At 47.6% G+C, this 13,669-nt stretch overlaps 1 protein-coding gene across 1 annotated transcript in view; it reads left to right on the top strand.

Moving 5' to 3' along the window:
- Positions 1-13,669, top strand: part of LONRF2 (LON peptidase N-terminal domain and ring finger 2) — an 882,740-nt gene that overhangs the window by 158,737 nt on the left and 710,334 nt on the right. The window lies entirely within an intron of this gene.

Below are 13,669 nucleotides of genomic sequence, written 5' to 3'. Positions count from 1 at the left end.
CCATGCACCAAAGACTCTAGGCCCCTGCCACAACCACCGCAGCACACCCATAGAATCGAATATCTATCAAATGTTTGCAAATCTACAGTGTGTGCTGTTTGATTTGTATAATTTGTATGTGAAGTTTTGGCTACGTCATGTCATTAAGATTGTAGAGTTTGGTAACAAGCACTGTAGTATAACATATCAATGGAAGTGAACATTTTGTATTGTGGTGTATGGTTAGATGTTTGCTTCAATGGTTCTGTTATGCAGCAGTATTTATGCGTTCTATTGGAATATCTTACTGTTTGATTTTTTGAGATTGGATATATTTTTTTCATGAGTTGGGTAACTGGAGCACATTCTTTTTCAATTTCTGTGATAAAAGAAAAGAGCAGTTTAGTGTATGTATTTCATAAAGACTTATTACATTGCATAATAGGGGTGTCACAGTATTAGTTTTATGACGGTACAATAACCTTCTTGCCAAATGACGGTATATCATGGTTATCGCGGTATAGCAGGTGGAGTTAACTAAACAAATATTTTTAAAAGGTCATTAATTGTCGATTTATCATCTCAAACAAAACCAGGCACCCAGGCCCAGAATTGGGCTTTTCAACATACTTTCCACTGAAATGCCACCCCTTGCTTCCACCAAACACACACACGTGTGGAGAGGAGGGGGAGCCCTGCTGCGACTGGCAAAGCAAACTGAAAAGACTTTCTTAAGTGGTCATTTAGGCTTTTAGCTCCCCCACTGGCTACTGGTGAAGAACATGTTGCCATCTTGATAACCTGCTTGCCACAGATCAATGGAGTCTGATGGTAGTGCGCATACACATATATGCACACGCACTCTCTTTACGTTACAGCCTTTAGTTTACTTCCGGGCCAAAAGGTGTTCAGTAATCACGGACATGTTACCCTTTGGTATGGCAGCAGGGAATACCCACAGAGGAGTAAATTTCGCAGTGTGACTTATTATATGTAAATTCAATGATGGAACCAGGGAAATCACCCATTGTCATATGTTTAGAAAACATTATCCATTATAAATATATAAACCCCAAAGCCGCCAACCCAAAGTCCCGGGAGGATAGCTCAGCGGCAACGTGCGCGCCTTGGAAGCAAGACGACACAAAGCAACACAGGTTTGATCCCCGGGTCCGCGCTTAGAAACTTCTGGGTGTTTAAGCACGTTATAAATATGCAACTAAGACCAAAACAATTACGCAACTAAATAAACAATTTCTTTAACAGCGCCTCGATGCCCGCGGGCTGTGTGAGTGCTTTAAAAAAAACAAACCCTTTTCCTTCTTGGCACTTTATTTATTCTTCCTATTGCTAACATATTGATTTTGTGTCAGGCACGTGTGGTTTATGGAATGGCATTAAAAACTGCTCAAACAAACTACTTGGCAGAAGGCACATCCAACAGTGCAAGACCAAGACTGCGCAGCACTTTCTTACTGCAGCCTTTCCAAATCCGATTGAAAAACACATTATGGTATGAACGGTATCCCGGTATAAACAATGTGACGGTTATTATTGTTCAATCAATTGGTTTACGGTATCTTTAACGGTATACCGTAATACCGTTACATCCCTATTGCATAATAGATATTTCAGCTTTTTTTTTTACCCTCATATTTAGTAGTTTACAAACCAGTGTACTGTGCAATTTGCTCAGTTTCTGTGTTTGTTTTTCAAATCATTGGGTCTGTGGGGAAAAAAAATCCATGTCGGATTAAAAAAACTTTTTTTTGTTATGCTACAGCCTTGTTTGTTTGGTTTGTTTTCAGTGTTCACTTAGTTTCTCGTTAATGTTCTATCTGTTAGCTTGTTGCAGATTTTTGGAGCAGTTAGATACCTGTTGGCGTATTCTAACTGTTTATTTCTTGTTATAATTTAGTGGTATTCATTTTTCTGTTGGTTGTTATAGAATCTTGGGGCAGTTAGATACCTGTTGACGTATTCTAACAGTTTATCGTTTTTTTATTGCGTTTTCTTAATGTTTAAGTACAGATTAAATTTTGGTTTTAAGAAGATTAAGTGTTTGTAAGATTTGCTGGTAATCTCTGCTTTAGAGTAATGGTACTATCATTACATTCGAACCATCCACATTTCTTTTTTATATATGCAGTGTAGTGACCTGCATTGGTTGTGGCTCCTGTGTGGTAGATTATACCTATTGTGAAGGTTTTCTTACCAAGTGATACTTGACCATGTGTGAATCCAGTCAACTTGCAGTTGTTTTTGGTACCATCTGCATTGTAACGTAGAAGCATTAGTATTATGTATTTACTATCTGTTTATATTAGTAAGGTGGAGCGATAGTACATAATCTACCATGGTTTGCATTCTGTACAAGTTGCTGAAATGGAACGGATTCACAATTGGGTATGGATACATACACAAAGCGCTCATTAGGGATTTGTTCCTGTGTCACATTGTTGCAGAGAGTGCATGTATGTTTCCACATGTATGAAATCTGCAAGATCATTTATAGGTATGTTTTTGTTTTCCAGTTCTTGCAGTAAGTACATTAGAAATTCTTGTGGATCTTCTTGTGAGTTAATAGTGAATTTCACCATTCCAGCACAGTAGTCCAATTCCTATCTTATTCCATGAACACTATACGTGTTGTCAGGATTGTTTGTTGCGTTTTGATGAAGTACTAACATTTGCAAACACAATTGGTCTGTACTGTGTAAGTAAATGTTATCAACAATTGGTGGCACTTGAAATAGAATATTCATTGCTCCATTTGTGTAGCAAATTACACCAGTTATATTTGAAAATTTGAATGGACCAGATAGTTCTGTGTCCAAGTCATTTTTTCGGAGTGTCTGTTTCTGAGTTACTTTGAGTAATAGGTTGTTCTTTGGTTGTGGTAATTGATGAAGTATTAGCTTCTTTTACTCTCTTTGGAGGATTTGCAGTCTGATCCTGTTGCATTTCTGTTGGAATTATTTTCTTTTACAACGTTTTCCTTTTTGTGGAACAGTATGTTTTTAGACAGGGGTGTGTATAGTGAACGTAATCTATTGTGTTCTAAAATGCAAGGAATATCAGCGTTTACTTAACTTGCATCAAAGTTAATTACAAATAGACAGTCAAGTGTACGTAAGCGTGATAGTGCTACGTAGCTCATGCATTCTTTAAAGACTATGTTACCAATATCTATTAATGCTTTGTCTAGGGTAAGACCTTGTGATTTATGAATGGTGACTGCGTATGCTAGAGTTAGAGAAAATTGTTCTCTGCGTACATACATGTCTTTGAAGAGAAGGAATCGAGCTGTTGAGCGCCCTATCCTTTTTTACTTCTGAAAGTTTGTCAAAGAGAATATTGACAAACTGAATGTTGTTGTCACGTGGGTAAGTTTGAAAGCCAACAACTGTACCCAGTGCTCCATTAACTAGTCCTTGCTCCACGTCAAGGTTACGTTTAAGCATTACTCTGCAGTTTAAGGATAATTTTAATATTTTCTCCAAACCAGCTGTGTTGGAGATATAATTTTCTTTTTTTTAAACTTGTTTTTGTTTGGCTTGACAACACACTTGAAAAAAGAACAGAGGGCGGCCACATGGCAGCAACAGCGATAGAAGTAAGCATACATCTTCAGCAATACACAATGGTTTATCTGTGGGGAAGTGGGGGGGGGGAGAGAGATCAGGGTGTAAACAAGGTACCAGCATTGGAGTCGTACAGATAGCACGGCAATCACATTATGATGAACATACGGGAGAAGACTGAGCAGAGTTGGAGGGAGAGGACAAGGAGGTCATGTAGTCACAGAACCTTCGCCAGATATCCCTTGGCCGTGAGTGTGAATGTTGCAATGCACTCCAGGTCTCTTCCGTGTCATGAGCCCATGTAACTGATCTAAGCCATTGTGAGTGTACAGGTGCCCTAGGTCGGAGCCAACATAACAGTATGCAGCGGACCGCCAGCAGACTACAGAGACCCGCAAGCCTGCTTGATTTCCGGCCCAGCTGGGGAAAGTCATGGAAGAGACACTGTAGTGGGGTGGGGGCAATGGAGTGTTCCAACATGTCTGACAGCGTGGAGCAGACATCGGTCCAGAATTGGGTCAGGTGAGGGCAATGCCAGAGCATATGAATGTAGGTTGCTTGATCCATGCCGCACCTGGGGCAACTGGAGGCGGAGTCTGGGAACATACAGTGTAATCTCTTAGGTGTATGATGATATCTATGCAGGATCTTAAACTGTATGAGCTTGAATTTCGAGTTATAAGATGCAGCATTCACTTTTAATCCCGATATGTCACCGAACTGGGCATCGTCCGCAAGGATAGGGGCAAGGTTGGTGTCTGGTGAGCGAATGTACAGAAGAGCATCGTCTGCATAAAGGGAAACTATGTCGCCTGGCCCGCTGTGCGCAATCCCCTATGGGACTGGCGAATCATGTCAGCGAAAGGTTCAATAGCTATGGCAAAAATTAGTGGGGAGAAGGGGCATCCCTGCCAAGTCCCTCTTGCTATCTGAAAGGAGACGGAACATCTGTCCTCAGTACGGACTCTGGCTGAGGGAGAGGTGTAAAGTAACTTAACCCAAGCCAGGAAGTTGGGACCAAATTTACATTTCACAAGAACCCGCCATAAGTATTTCCACAAGACCGAGTCAAAGGCCTTCTGCATGTCCAGAGTGGCTGCCACCGCCTGTGCGGTGGGGTTGACCCTGCTGATCACGTTAAAGAGTCTTCTCAAATTTAGGGATATGGACATTCCTGGGACGAATCCTGCTTGGTCAGGGTGAATAATGTGTGGCATAATTGGGGGTAAACGGTTGGCTAGGAGTTTGGCGTATATTTTAACATCACTGTTAATCAATGAGGGGGCCGATATGAGCTACATTGGGAAGGGGGCTTGCCAGGTTTGAGAAGGACTGTAATCAATGCCTCCCGCAGGGTAGGAGGAAGTATACCCTTTTCACACGATTCCTCCCAAAGGGACAGCATGTGCGGGACCAGTAGTGAGTTATACTGCTTATAAAATTCAATGGGAAGCACATCTGGCCAGGGGCTTTGCCAGATGCTAATGACTCAATGGCTTCGGCGAGCTCCACGGGAGTGATGGGTCTCTCTAATGAGATACCAGCTTCGTCGGACAGGACAGAGGGAGGGCTTGAAATCCAGGAAGGAATCGGTCTCCGATATGGGGGGACTATCAACTTCAGAGTACAGGGAGGTGTAGAACGCTAGAAATTCGGAGTTGATGTCCTGTGGGGACACAGCCATGGAACCGTCTGGCCTCGCTATGGCTGGGATATTAGGGGCGCCGAATTTGCGTCGGAGCAGCCTTGCCAGTAAACGGCTGGGGCGTTCACCTTCGCCATATCTTCTCGCCGAGCAGGGGGAGTCCAGGAATTTGATCTCTCGTTCCGCAAGGGTTCGAAAGTTATCCAGTTCCGAGCCCAATAACGAGAGTGTGGTTGGGGAGTGGTCAAGAGCGTATTGGGCCTCGATCGGCTAGGGTTGATTCGCTAACGGAGATATCTGCGCGAATTCTCTTAAGAATGCCACACCCCTTGGAGATAGCGACGCCCCTCGTATATGCTTTGAATGATTCCCAGAGCATAGCGTGTGTTGTCAGAGTCCACATTGAACTCGAAGAACTCTTCAATGGAGGATTCGAGCTCCGCCGCAAAAGCCTGATCGAGGAGCGCATGGGAGCTTAACCTCCACTGCCTCGGTCTATTGGCGTCAGGGCCCCAGTTCAGCGAGATAACAGGTGAGTGGTCAGATAGTGTTCTGGGGAGGATAGCCTCGTGAGACAGAGACCTAACTAGCATGTCGGTAATGAGCCATCTATCTATTCTAGAGTGCGAATCGTGGACTGTGGAATAGTATGAGTACGCTCGGGAATCAGGGTACATTAGTCGCCAGGGATCAACTAGTGACAAGCGTGGGAGTGTTGTAAGTATGGTGTAGGCCACTCTGGAGAGTTGGCGAGGGCGTGAGCCTGACCTGTCTAGGGTTACATCCAATATAGTGTTAAAGTCTCCTCCCCATATGATCGGGATCAAGGGAAAGCTTTCCAGGACCGAGGCTAGGTGTAGATAGAAGTCAGGGTTGTCAACATTAGGACCGTAAATGTTTAGGCTAGCTACCTCCTGGCACTGCAGCGTGCCGATGGTTAACACATATCTGCCAAGGGGGTCTATACGTGAGTGATTGCACACAAATTTCACTTCTGTGTATCAGAGTGAGGGTGCCGCGGCTCTGGGTGGAATAGTTAGTGTAATACCTTTGGGAGCCCCACTGTTTAGCGAACCGTTCACACTGTTGGAAACGAGCATGGGCTTCTTGCAAGCAAAGAATTTTGACTCATTGGCGCTCGGCGTATAACTATATCTGGTGCATCTTTTTGTGATTGCCCAAACCCCGGACATTCCAGCCCATGAAAGTCAGGTCGTTACTCGCCATTTGTGCAGGGATGTTGGTTCAGCCTCAGCAATGTGTTACCAACTAAGAGAAAGTCTGTCGATCCAGTCGTTGGAGGATCTCTGCCTACATGTATATGATGTGGAGCATGTGGCGCCCCTGGTGGACGTCAAGCCATTTTCAACCATAACTACCCCTCCACCCCACATCCCCCCTCCCACATCCCTCCCCCAACCAGAGGGAAGAAACCCAAACCCCTTAACAACAACAAAGTACTAGGCATCTGCGCCTGGGGGGCTGTAAGTTCACCCAGCGATGGCACGCTGAACCGGGGAGAGCGTAAGGATAATACACAGTTCAGCAGTAATAAGTAAAGTACATAGTGTTGGCGTGAGGGAGCTGCAGGGCTCTGGAATATCAGGAAAGGAGGAGCCTGGAGCACAAGCGACCGTTGAGGGTCCTCGGCCGCCGCCACAAGTGCGACCAGTGAACACATTATGATCCGGGTGGATCCAGAGCCCAGTCAATCAAGTCCGGGGGCCTGAGATCGGCTGCGGAATAGTCTCCAAACTGGGATCTCGTCCGGGGGCCGAGGCCGCCCGAACACAGTAAGGCTGTGCGAGAACCAATGTCGGCATCGCCAAGGGTCGCTGGGACAACAAGAACAGAAGCGGCGGCCGAGAATTTCCAGCAGAGCTTGGGTGCCCTAGGGAGCCTGGCAGCAATGGCAGTGTAACTGACATAAGTATGAGCAGGGGTCATCCTAGGGCTACCCTATGCAATAGGAGTGAGAAGGTCATCTGGGAAAGTGTTCATCAATGAATTTCGATGCCTCCTCTGGGATGGTGAAGAAAAAAGTTTGCTTCGAGTGTTCAATTCTCAACTTCGCTGGGAAGAGCATGGAGTACCTGACCCCCAAGTCCCGAAGCCTCTTTTTTACAGCAAGAAAGGTTTTGCGCTCCTGTTGCACAGCGACAGAAATCGGGATAGAGATGAATTCTTGCCGGCCCAAGGTGTAGCTCCCCCTTGGCTCTGGCCGCACAAAGCAAGGCGTCCCGATCCCGCAAATTTAGGATCCTGGCGATAATGGGTCGGGGAGGTGCACCCGGTCTAGGCTTGGCAGTAAGAGAGCGATGTGCCCTTTCGACCGCGAAGTGTGAGGAGAGCTTCGGGGTGTCTAGTATTGTTAAGAGGATACGTTCTACATAGTCCTCCATGGGCTCATTGATATTATCCTCAGGAATGCCAACGATGCGCTGGTTATTACGCCTAGATCGGAATTCGAGGTCATCGTTCTTCTTCTCCACCGCCGAGACCCGATTGGTAAGTTTGGAAACCGCAGCCCGCAGCGATCCCAGGTCATCCTCAGCAATGCCTACCCTGGTCTCAATCTCAGTGACCCGGCTATCCGTTCTTTCCATATGCGCTTTTATAGAAGAGAGAGTACCGTTCATATCGTCCAATTTAGAGTGCAATGCGGTAAATCCCTCTCTCATATATTCAAGCATTCTCTGCGACTCATCGGAGGGTGAGGGTGTGGAGACCGTGAGTGCCTCCTCTGGGGGATCGGGCGGCGTCTTGGACGGAGTCTTGGCAAACATATTGAGCGAGCTTTGCTTCTTCCCAGCGCCAGCTCCCTTTGTCATGGTGATGGTGGAATTTGGGCTTCCAGGACTACAAGGAGTGCCGACAAGGGCGTGTGACCGTTACTGTGTAGATAGTTGTCTAGATGGGGGGCGGCGGGGAGTCAAAAAGGATGATGGTGAGGCGCAGTTGGCAATGGCTTTCCGAGCTGGGGTTGAATTCAATGGGTCAGGACTGCGGCTCTGTCCCAGAGGTGAGGTGCAGTTAGATGGCTGTAGGATTATTTCCGTGGGTATGCCCTCCCGGTGCGTGTGGTAGAAGGGGGACCGAGGGGTCTCGTGTCCCCAACTGTTGTGTTAGAGCATGGGACTCAGCAGGAGAACGACTGCCAGATTGGTCACGTTGATTGTAAAGGTGGAGCTGGGGGGGTGCCAAGAGTGCGTTGTCACTGTGAACATGCGATCCGGACGTCGGGCATCCACAGACTAGTGTAGTAGGCAGGAGCAGCCGGCTTGCAGTGAGTATGGGGGATCAGGAGCAGTGGACTGTAATCCTCTGGGAAAGTGGTATATGCTCAAGTAGCAACGTTGCCGTGCGTGTCCCCGCAGGCCACGGAGGGGGAAAAAGGAACGGCTGATGGGGAGTTACTAGAGTGCAGGACCGTGGCGCGAGCCCGTGCCAGTATGGTCAGGCCGCCGTAGACCGAGACCGTGCAGGAGCTGGGAGGTCAGAGCCCCCCCGCAACCCCACCCACCACGCTGTTGATGAGGCCTGTGTGGAGTTGGGAGGGGGGGAGGCAGAGGACGGGAGAGCAGGCTGTGTGGAGGCGCGGGGCCCCACAGCGCTATCAGGCAGTCCTCAAGATCAGGCAGTGAGGGACCAGGACGCCCCCAGGCATCGATCGGAGGAGGCCGCCGGTGAGCTTAATGGGCCCGTTGGGACAGAGTAGTGGATGGAACCGGGGAGTCCAGAGCTCACACAAAAGCTTGCAGCGGCCACGCTCGCCGAGGAGGGCTCGGGCGCCCCTCCCCCTCGGCAGCCTGCAGCACCGCGTTCAGATGGAGCAGAGAGCCCGCGCCGGGAGAATCAGGCCGCCGCAGGTCAGGACTGTGCAGGAGCCAGCAGTTCAAAGCCCCCCGCACTCCCCTACCTGGTCTCCGAAGTGGCCTGTGAGGAATCGGGAGGGGGGCAGCAGAGAAAGAGCGGGCAGGTTGCGGTGAGGTGCTGGGCACCGCAGCAATGTCGGGCACTCCACTGTAACAGGGACCGGGGGCTCCAATGCCACCAGGCGTCCCAGGAGACAGTCAGCGGAGGCCCCAGGGCCAGCTGGGGTGATGTGCTGGGGGGATCCGGGAAGGTCACCAGTGGCTGCGGCGGCCCCGCTCGCTGAGGAGGGCTCAGCGCCCCTCCCCCTCGGCAGCCTGCAGCGCCGCGCTCTCATGTGGAGGAGAGAGCTGCAGGCGCTGGAGCCGCAGGTCGGGGCGGCCAGGCACAAGCGGCCGCCGTCAAAGTCGAGTGCCGCAGCAGGATCCTACAGGAGCGCAGGGGCACAGAAATCAGCAGGGAGATGTTGGATGGGCTCCCATGTCCACTCCGTCGGCGCAGGCTAGAATGGGTGCACTGGAAGAGTATTTTTACAGGATATTCTTCTCTCCCGGTTCAGAGCCCTGACATCAGGCAGCCATCGTGTTTCAGCGCAGCAGCGCCCCCCTGAGAGATATAATTTTCTAAGGTATTTAGTCTTGTTGTGGCTTGTTGACACATGGGTAATGTCATACCAGTTTGTCTTTGGAGCAAATTTCAATTATTGGTTGCATTTCTTTTTTCAACATGGTTTCATTGAATTTGGAACAGCTTGCAAGAGTTGGCATTAAGGACATACAATTGACATTTTTGTGCGCTAATTGTTCCATAACATCAGTAGCACATGAGTTATGGCCATAAAGTGCATGGATGTGCCAGGTTTTTAATATTGATTGTGCTTCTTGAGCTAGTACACCAACTCTAATATTTTTTTAAATGTTGGCGTAAGTGAGGTCTGCATATTGGCGCATGTTTTCTGTTAATTCTCTGTATTTGAAATGTAGCCAAAGGTTGACTTTTCCTATGCTGCCAACAGTTTTACAGCAGAGTTTTTGTCCTAAGGTTTTAAAAATAGATTCACCTTTCACTGGTGTCAATTTGTATTTGTTTATTTATAACATGCACCGTCCGGCCCAGGGACATCAGGGCGCAACTTGAAGCAAATTATACATACATAGTTATATACAAGAGTAGTAACAGCCAAAGAAATATACATAAATTGCAGAGTAGCAGTTAGCAAGGTGATGCATAGCGACCTAAAATATAATGCGAGCAGAGATCATTAGGAAGAAGTAGGCATAGAAACAGAGTTTGGCAGGTCAATATGACGTATTTAAAGAAGTTAACAAAGTAGTGGAGGCAACCGGCTGACAGACTGTGGCGTGAAGCACAAGAGAAGGAATGCCTCAGTTCTGATCGAAAAGCCAAGATTTTGTTTTCGACTTGAAGGTGTTAAATGAGTCTTCTGATCTGATGGCGACGGGGAGAGAGTTACACAACTTAGAGGCTAGGACAGGGAAACTCGTGCCCCCCGTTTTTTGGAGTTTGAACCTAGGAATCGTAAGGCTGTGAATCTGTGCCGTTCTTTGCGGTCGGGTGGAGGAATGGATGGAAAGCCTGTTGCAGAGGTAGTGAGGGGCCTTGTTGGCCAGGCATTTGTGCATGAGGGCAAGAGTTTTCAGTGCAATTCTCTGCTTGACCGGTAGCCAATGCAGGTTGGTTCTGGAATCGGAAATGTGGTGGTTTCTAGGAATGTTTGAAGCTGCCCTAATGGCATTGTTCTGGGTGATTTGTAGTTTATTCAGATTGTCCCTAAGTAGATGGCACTACAATAGTCAATTTCAGACATAATAAGTGTTCTGGCTAGGGTGGCACCGTTCATGGCAGTCAAACGGTCTACAGGCTGCAATAAGTTTACACGTGTAGGCAGAGGCTGATCTGACTGCATTTGTTTGTCGAGACAAGGATAGAGTGGCATCAAGGTTAAAAACCTAATGTTTCTGTGTCTTTGGAGACTTTGATGGTATTGCCATCTATGGTAAATTGGTAGGATGGCTCTAGTTTGCTCAGACGCTGTAGGGAACCCAAGATGAGGAGCTCAGCCTTGTCGTTAAGGCATAGTTCGTGTTGGGCCATCCATGCCTGGATAACCAGGTAAACGTTGTTCAAGGCCTTGGTGTCAGCTAAATAGTCTCCAGTGATGGGGGATGAGAATCTGGGTGTCATCCGCATAGTTTGTATACGAGACAACCAGATAATCATGTACATCAAAGAGCGGTTTAGTGAAAACATTATCGAGAGTAGGTGACATGCAATAACCTTGGGGAACACCGCAGTGAATTGGGGAGGGTTCAGCGGCTGCGGAGGGTGAAAAGACCCTCATGGACCTGTTACTCAGAAAGGATTTGATCCATTCTGTGGCTGAGTCCGAGAAGTGGGCATCGGAGTGAAGGTGCCGGCATAAGATTTGGTGGTTGACCAAATCAAAAGCCACAGAGGTCTAGGAGAAGTAGCATTGCCAGTTTCCCGTTGTCTTTTAAGATCTCAATTTGGGTTTTTAGGTCTATCAGGGCTGTTTCGGTCCCATGTCCAGGGCGGAATCCAGATTGTCGTAAACCAAGGAGATTATTAAATTCCAAGTAGTTTTGGATCTGAAGGTATGCCGCGCGGTCTAGGATCTTGAGCAAGATCGGGACGGTGACTATGGGTCTGAAGTTAGTGGGAATACTTGTGTCCAGGGAAGGTTTTTTAAGCAATGGGATCACCCAAGCGTCCTTGAGGTTGTCGGGGACAGTGCCGGTTTTAAAAGAGGAGTTAATGAAGGCCATGATGAAGGGGGCCAAATCATGGGCAGATTCCTTAATGATAGGAGCGGGGCACGGGTCGCCTTGGCAGTTTGAAGGTTTGATTCTCTTGATAATGTCTTCTACCTCAACGATAGTGAGCGGGGAGAAGGCAAAAGGTTTAATATTGGGAGAATCTAGAGGGGTGACCCTTACAGTGGTGGGTGGACGGTTGTTCAGCTTCAGGCTGTCTTGTTTGTCTTTGATTTTAGATTGTAGAGTCGAGATTTTATTCAGTAGAGCGGATTGGATGTTAGCACACCATTTACTGTCTTTAATGCAAGTGTCAGTAGGGTTGGCTGGGGATTCGAGTTCTTTTAAGATCTTAGAGTTCTTTTGTGTTCGAGTCTGCTTGCAAGATGCGGTTATTCAAGGACTCCTTTTTGGCAGTGATAATGGCATCTTTGTAGGAGAGGGATGCAAGGATAAAACCGTCTTTGTGCTCATCAGGGGGGTAGCTTTTCCAACGATTTTTGGCACAACGTTTAGCTTTGCGGAGCACTCTTAACTGAGGTGTAAACCAAGAGTTGAGATATGCACGTGGTTTAGACTTCCTGAGTTTGATAGGGGCGATGGAATTTATAGCCGTGACCATGCTATGATTGTATTTGTCTGCTAAAGATGTAGGGTCAGTGCAGGTGAGTGTAGCCGCATTGAGAGATGGGAGAAGTTTCTCCTTTGTCTTTTTTATTTCTGTGGGGAGGGCTGGAGCTATCACGGTCGGGGCATGCGGGGCTGCTTCCATATTGAAGGTGATAATGTGGTGTTTGGACCAAAAGCAGGGGGTATTGGAGAGGACCTTGATATTACAGTTGGAGCCGGCCAGCCAGTCAAGGGTCCTGCCTTTAGTATGGGTGGGTTCTTGAATAAGCATGGTGAAGCCGAAGTCGGTTCGAACGTTCTCTAAGTCAGAAGCAGTGGAGTCTTTAGGGTCGCCAAATCCCAGATTAAGGTCACCTAGGATGATGATTTGCGAGTTGGTTTTAGTTTTGTCTAGGGGAAGGGTGGAAATTTCACCAACAAAGGAGTGTGCAGGACCCGGGGGTCTGTAGATAAGGTGGAGTGTGGCGGTTTGGTTGGGCGTTAGTGGTAATTTCACTGTGAGTAGTTCAGCTGACTCGAGTTTGGAATTGGACGACACTCTTAGGCTGAGGGAGTTTTTATGAATGAAGGCCACTCCACCGCCTCTAGATTGGGCAGTGATGCGATCACATCGCTTGATGCCGTAGTCTGGCGGTAAGGCCAGGGCCAGTGAGAGTCCGGATGCGGCATGTAGCCACGTTTCGGATATGGCCATAAAGTCAAGTTCTAGGGTTGTGATGTCTGCAATGTCTAGTGCGTGAGCTGGAAGAGATCTGGCGTTAATGAGGGCACCCTTGATCTGTGGAGGTTTGACTATTGTGGTAGAGGATTTCAGCGTAGAGGTAGGTGAGGGTGAGTGAGGTGGAGTATGTATAGTGTGCTTGGGGTTATTGCTGCGGGTGTGAAAAAGGTGGAATCTAGAGCCTAGACTCTTGTTTCTGAGCGGAAGGGAGCAAGGTTGGGTAGGGGTTGGGTTTCCTTGCAAAGTGATCCAGCCAAAGGGCAGGGTCATTAAGGTATTGGTTGGTATAGTTACTACTGTAGTTATGTTGAGTAGTAGTGGTCACGGGGCAGCCCATTGTGGGGCCAGAACTGGACAGTAGCTGGAGGTAGTTGAAGAAGATCTCCGAAAACAATAATGTGTTTTCCTCCAAAGAGCTATTCGTAGTTTGTTTTAAGTACTT

This window comes from Ambystoma mexicanum, chromosome 7p (assembly GCF_040938575.1).
Source record: "Ambystoma mexicanum isolate Mex_15411 chromosome 7p, UKY_AmexF1_1, whole genome shotgun sequence".
In the NCBI taxonomy this organism is placed as follows: Eukaryota; Metazoa; Chordata; class Amphibia; order Caudata; family Ambystomatidae; genus Ambystoma; species Ambystoma mexicanum.
Note: the sequence above shows the minus strand (reverse complement) of the source record. Positions and strands in the feature narration are given on the sequence as shown.